The sequence below is a fragment of the Cnephaeus nilssonii genome, assembly GCF_951640355.1.
Source record: "Cnephaeus nilssonii genome assembly, chromosome: X".
NCBI classification, from domain to species: Eukaryota; Metazoa; Chordata; class Mammalia; order Chiroptera; family Vespertilionidae; genus Cnephaeus; species Cnephaeus nilssonii.
The window spans coordinates 62809235-62816866 of NC_137071.1; positions in this window are offsets into that span (position 1 = coordinate 62809235).

The following is a 7632-nucleotide window of genomic DNA, read 5'->3' on the forward strand; positions in this document are numbered from 1 at the left end:
GAAGAATGATTGAGAAAGAAAGAAAAATGAGAAGACAAGCAGATAAAACAAATAAATTGGAAATCGTTCCTAGAAAAGTAATGACAACTGAAAAATTTCTACTCATCAAAAGACACCATTAAGAGAGCTTAAACCAACATTTGTAAAATATATTTGCAACACATAATGACTAACAAGGGGCTTATGTTCATGATACATAAAAACACAAATAAGAAAAAGGCAAACAACAGAAAAATGGGTAAGAGTCTTAAACAGGCAATTTTCAAGAGAGGACATCTGAATGACCAATAAACATTTGAAAAGGTGCTCAACCTTGTTAGTCATCAAGGGAATACAAATTTCAACCACAATATCAAGCCCTAACGGACACATTTGCTTGGCAAAATTAAAAAGATCCAAAATTCCAAGTGGTGTTGTAGAATTTTAACATACTGCTCATGGTAGTAGAAAAACCATTTAGAGTCTAGATTGACATTATCTATTAAAGTTGAAGATACTTATTTCCTGTGGACCATCAGATTCCCTCCTGCAACAGGTACATGTAAAATAAAGTTAAGAGCAGCATTGTTTGAAACAGTCAAAAATTGAAAACTATTCAAATGTCCATAAATAGTAAAACGGGTGAATACTCTGTGGAGTATTCATCCAAAAGAGCACATATGATAGCTTTCATATAAAGTTTAAAACAAGCAAAACTAAAATATAAATTTTAGGGACACACATATTAATAGCAAATTTATAAAGAAAAGCAAAGAAATAACTCAGAAAAATAATAATAATCATTACTTCTTATAGGAGGGAGGGAGTTGAATCAGCACAGGAGACATGGGAATTTGGGGAGGAGGGGGCTGGCACTGTTCTATTTCCTGACATTGGTGGCAGTTACTTTGAAATTCATTTTATCATTATTCATCTAACTATGCATTGATGGTTTGTGCTCTATCAATAAGTGTCATATTTCCCAATAAAATGTTTTTAAAAGATAAAAGGCAATTCAATTAAGTAGAAAATTGTGGGGATTACAAATATATACCTACAAGATTATTTTTAATTGTGTTCATGTTATGCAAATGGTACTTGTGCTTTGGAAAAAATTGATAGCAACATGCATAATTTAGAAAGCAGTTTCTCAAACTACTTGTACAGAACAGAAGAAAACGTTTTCTGGAGAACATTGTTAAATGGCTCAAAAAGCAGCTCTAATGATGGCAATGACTGGTGCCAAAGATGTATGTGAAGGATTATAAAATAACACTAGAGGCCCAGTGCACGAAATTTGTGCACGGGGGTGGGGGTTGTCCCTCAGTCCAGCCTACACCCTCTCTAATCTGGGATGCCCCTGGTGGGACCAAGCCTAAACGAGCAGTCAGACATCCCTCTCACAATCCAGGATTGTTGGCTCCCAACTGCTCACCTGCCTGCCTGCCTGATTGCCCCTAACCGCTTCTGCCTGCCAGCCTGGTCACCCCCTAACCACTCCCCTGCTAGCCTGATTGATGCCTAACTGCTCCCCTGCTGGCCCAATGACCCCTAACTGCCCTCCCCTGCCAGCCTGGTCACCCCTAACTGCCCTCCCCTGCAGGCCGGGTCACCCCTAACTGCACTCCCCTGCCAGCCTGGTCACCCCTAACGATCCTCCCCTGAAGGCCTCATTGCCCCCAACTGCCCTTCCCTGCAGGCCTGGTCACCCCTAACTGCCCTCCCCTGTCAGCCTGGTTGCCCCTAACTGCCCTCTCCTGCCAGCCTGGTTGCCCCCAACTGCCCTCCCCTGCAGGCTTGGTTGCCCCCAAATGCCCTCCCCTGCCTGATCGCCCACAACTGCCCTCCCATGCTGGCCATCTTGTGGTGGCCATCTTGTGTCCACATGGGGAGCAGCCATATTTGACCACATGGGAGCAGCCATCTTGTGTTGGAGTGATGGTCAATTTGCATAGTACTTTTTTATTAGATAGGATTCTTTCATATAGTAGAAAAGGAAACATTTTGCTATATTACTTATATGTGATTAAACCATTATATGTAACCAAATTAATTTGCAAAAAACAATCAACAACCAAAGTAGTTAGAAAACGGGAACCCAGCTCTATTTTTTGCCAATATTTCTCTCTAAGCTGATCAGAATTCACTGCAGTAAAAGCCACCTGCTCTTGTTTCATCTTTATTCCATCACTACTCTTAAGTTTTCCTCCTGGAAATCACCACCCCCCCCTTTCCAACTTCAGCCCAATTCAAAACCTACATCCTCTACTTACTAATTTTATATATATATATACACACACACACACACACACACTAACAAAAGGGTAATATGCTAATTAGAACGAGTCAACTGGACATCTTCCGGTCATCCGGTCCTCCTTCTGAACAAAGCCACGGTGGTGGGGGCTAAGGCAGAGGCGGTTAGGGGCGATCAGGCAGGCAGGCAGAGGGGGTGGGGTGATCAAGCAGGCAGGAAGAGGTGTTTAGGGGCCATCAGGCAGGCAGGCAGGCAGAGGTGGTTAGGCAGGCAGGTAGGTGAGCGGTTAGGAGCCAGTGGTCCCAGATTGTGAGAGGGATGTCTGACTGATTGTTTAGGCCCAATCCCACAGTTGGACATCCCCCGAGGAGTCTCAGATTGAAGAAGGTGCAGGCCGGGCTGAGGGACCCACCCCCCATGCATGAATTTCATGCATCTGGCCTCCAGTGTATCTTTGCTTTATATTCAGTAAAAACTCATTATCAACTGCTAGGTTGTAAGATTTTTTACATAATTTACTCAATATTCTTCATGCCCTACAGAAGTTATGTTCAACTCAGTTACAGACAAGAAAAAAGCACCTGGGGAATTGTATGTTTGTTTAAAATACAGATCCACAGTGAAACACCCAGATTTTCTAGTTCGGGAAGTCTAAAGTCTAAAGTGGGGCTCAGGAATCTGGAGTTTTAAAATGGTTCACCAATGATTCTGAAATGCAGCTAAGATTGAGAAAGACACCATGGTTCCTAGCAGTTGGATGGAATAAACCATTATATAGGAGGCTCTAAACAAATGTGGATCTTAAATGATGAAAAACAGAATATAATATGTGGAAGTTTCCTTCCCAATCAAATACAGTTCATCTTACAGATGAGAAAACTAAGGCATGAAAGGTAATTTGTCCAAGGTCATATGATTAGTGAATGAGTGTCTACATGGACAAGAAATTATTTTCTTAGTATTGGTCAATTGTTCTTTCTACCATATTAGAGTCCCAATGCCAATGGCAGAATCCCAATAAAATACTGCACAAAATTTTTAATTAATTCAAGAGATTCAAGAATCTCATTTAAAAGTTCCATCACCAATCTGGCACATCAAATGTTGCTGCATTTGGTTAGAACAGTCTGTAAATTCCCTTACCTCTGCTATCTGTTAAACATTTTTGCTATAATTTTGTGAGGCTTTGTCCTTGTACAAACTTTATGATTAAAATCCATCGTAGAATCTTCCTATATTTGTTATAGAGGACCAGATAACTAATATAAATTACAATTATACCAATTGCTTCAGCATTTCATATAGATTTGATAAAATTCAAAGAATATTTAAAATAACATGTGTATTTTATAATTTAAGCCTATCTTACTGAGTTCTAAATAAAAAGAAATTGTGAATAGGGAATTTTCATTTCTTTATTCATTATTTCTAATTGCCCTAATACTTTTGCAATCATACTCTATTTCCTATTGAAGACACTCACTAATATACAAACTTGTTATTCTGATCTAACCGTTCTTCAACTAAGACAATACCATAAAGATTATGACCTGAAAGAAATTATACACCATTTTATAAATGGAAGGTAAACCTCTCACCCTTTACCTTCTCTCTTTTTTTTTCAACTCATCCCCCACTTTTAAATTCATACCTCTTAAAATCATCACCTTCAATAGACACTCCCCTCACCTACTTTATGATGACCAACAAGTTGGCCTTGTCCCTTAATTGCCGAGAGAGAGCAATGCCAGAATATTTTGAGCATAATTTCTAATATTCCCTGATCACTAAAAATTTAATCAACTGAATAAAAACAAAAATAAATGCTTACCTAATATAGATAAACATACTCAACCATATTTTCATTGCATGAAAGAAAAACTATATAGAAATTGGGATTTTGATTTTAAGACATTTAATTTGGTTAAATTTACCTATGTAGCAGAAAACTACAAAACACACAACTTATTACACTTAAGAAATTTGGATGAGAACATTTGAATAACAGATTCTTTCCAGACTGAACTTTACTCTCAATTCATTCAGAAGCACATGTTTAATGAATTTTAAAATCAAGTAGATTGATATTATGTTAAGAATAAATAGTAGATTAATATATGCAAAGAAGTAATCAATTAGTATGTACAAGGTAGTATACTAAGTATTATGAGGGACTGAAACGTAGCCATTTGTCTCCAGTGGCTATGTAATGATGGGAACAATAAGAAATGTATAATGGGATAGCTGCTAAGTAATTTTTATAATTATGCAGCCTCATTTACATCTAGGACAGTGGTTCTCAACCAGAGTAATTTTGACCCTGAGGGGACATCTGGCAATATCTGGACACATTTTTGGACCAGGGGTGCTGCTAAACATTATAGGACCCACAAGACAGCTTCCCCTCCAACAAAGAATTATTGAGTACAAAATGTCAATAGCATCAAGGTTGAGAAACCCTGGTCTAGAGGTAGAGACAGAAAATCATTTCAGAATCAGATTTTTGTTATTAAGGGGAAATTCAGTTGAGTTACCCCACTTAGTCACATAGGTAGACCAGTAGGCTGAGTGTACCACATTGCTCTATCTGGAATTCCCTTTGGACATAGTCACCACTGTAGAATGACTTGCTTTGGGAACAATGACAAAGCACAAATGGAAGGCTAAAAGAGATGTTACCTTGGATATCGAGAAAGGGCACACAACAGTGCTAGCAAGCATATGGCTGAGCAAGGACATCACTGCAGTAGTGAATATTCCATCAATGGGTTCTGTAGAAGCAATGGATTGTGCAATTTGATAATACGTATGTAGACTGTACTAAACAGTAAGGCTGGCAAAAGTTCCAGTTCTATCTATGTGGCTTTTGGAAACATGAGCCCTTTGATTAGTTCATAGTCTTTGTAAATGATTCACTAGCAAAAAGAGGTCTCTGGTGGGAGATAAACATTTTATAAATGAAATGAGCAATTGACTGTAGAAATGAAAGTTGAGAGATACTGTATTGATATACCAAACTAGTGAAGCACACCATACATTGTTGCAAATGTTGTTATTGCACCATTCAGATACCTTTTACCTGGCCAATGTACCCATTTCCCCAGATGCTGTGAATGTTAACTACTAATAGCTATAGCTGCCTCTATTCTTGGAAGAATTGTCCTTGGCCCACAAGAGCTGCTTCACCTGGGAGGTTATGCACTCTATCCCAATATCTCTATGACTGATGGGGCTAAAAACTCTAGTCCCCTTGTCTCAAAGTCAAACCATTCTATGATTGGATTTATGTTCCAGACATCCCTTTCCTACCCCTTCTACTGAGGATCAAGTCAAAGCTAGACTTGACCTGAGAACACAGCTTTGCTCAGTTTTTTTCCCCTTTCCCTGTCCTGCTTCCCCTTCTTCCTTAAGGTTCTTTCCTTACGAGCATTCACTCAATAAATTATTTTCATGCTGAATCCCTGTTTGAGACTTTTAGAGAACCCAACCTTTACCATACACGAAATTAAGAAACTAAAATAGACTGCAAGAACATGATAGTATGCAAAGAATGACTTATGTTCCATCATCCACGCAGGGACAGCAGACAGGGCAGGGGCCCATGACAGAAAGTTAAAAGTGAAATATTTGAAAAAACTGGGACCCTTTAGAAGGCTGCATCCTCAGAGAATAGTATAATAGTAAATCCTCAGTTAACATTGTTGGTAGGTTCTGCGACTTTAAGAGAAATTATGTATAATAAAGCCAATTTTACCATCAGCCAACTGATATAAACAAGTTAAGTTCCTATGGTATCTCAACAACATTTTAACCAAAACGATATTGAATGAAATGACATTAATCAGAGACTCACAATACTAGAAAAACCCTACCTGCCAACAGAGGGAGATAGCAGGAAGCCTGGGCTTTGGATAACAGCAACCAAAAAGTATCTATAGACAAATCAAAACACCTAGGATTTTACCTCATTTATATTTAGAATCCTAATTTATATTACCTGCATAGCCCAGGGACTTATTAGCTGAAAAATCAACATGACCTTGGACTGGGGTAATACATGGCTGATATAAATGCATAAAAACCTTTGAAGCACTTTCCCCATGATGTTCCTACAGAAGAAAGTAAGTCCAAATAACGTGTTCATTATGAAATAAAGAAGAATAAGAAGAGGAGAAGGAAAAGGGAATCACTTCTCCAGATATCCATACATTTAAAGCATATACAGATTTATAAATTTATATTTTTTAGTGATGGCCCATAGATAGAAAAATAGAACAAAGTAGCATAATAATAAAGAAACAGACCCAGGAGTCCAGCTCAAGGCAAAAAAAAAAAATCCTAAGTGTGGTTTTTCAGTCCAACTGAAAGGAGTTAAAGCAAAATTAGTTAGATAGGGTAAGGGGTGGAAGAAGGAGGAATCGTGGAGCTAGCTGAAACAAACAAACAAAAAATGTTTAGCAGAAAAACAGGATGGGTAGCAGAAAAACAGGGTGTTTTGAAACAAGGATGTTTTTCTTGCAAGTGCAAAACAAAATGTTGCAAAAAGGCCAGGAAGCAATCAGAGAGCAGCACAGATAGACAAAGAGCGGTCCTTTAGCAGACATAAGGGGGAAGTTCCGACAGAATGCTTCAGGGGCAACCCATTTGAATCCCCTCCCTGAGTGGGGAGCCTGTGTTTGTTTGCAATAAACTCCAGCCTTGTTTGAACTCCTCTGGTCCACAGCTTCATTCTTCGATTCCTTGAGACACGACCCCGGGGAAGAATTCCTGCGCACTGGTTCCGTATCACAACCATAGGCGATTGTGCCTGGCAAGCCTCATGGAGTAAAGCTGTCTTCTCCACCCCAGCCTTAGTGCACAGCCAGTCCGTTGCAATCACTGAAAGCACTTAGATGGCAGTCAGTGAACTCGGGACCCCTGGCCTGACATTCCCCTACACATACCTGCATATTTAGTGTGGGTGCCTTTATTCTAAAGCCTGTTTCTGGAAGGCCTTCAGAAAAGGCCTTCTTCAGGTGTCTTTTCCAAAACTTCTTGATGGGGTTGGAAGCACTTTTTCTCTCCTCTAACTCGATATTCAGTTCCTTTCAACTCCTGGCCCTTTCCTCTCGACCTCCCATGGTCCCCAGGTCCAGAAAGCTGCAGGTGCCTCCTGTTCAGGGCTCCATTGACAGTGTGATGCTCCCCACATCTGTGCTGATCCACATGACCCTCAACCTGTGTGCCATTCCATAGGGGAAAACAGAACAAAGGCATTGGCACTTTCTCTGATTTAACCTCTTGCTTATACTGTCAGAGGAAGTTATTAAAGTCTTGACTTCTACTTTTGCCCAGCCAGTGTGGTTCAGTGGTTGAGTCGACCTATAAACCAAGAGGTCACCAGTTCGATTCCTGGT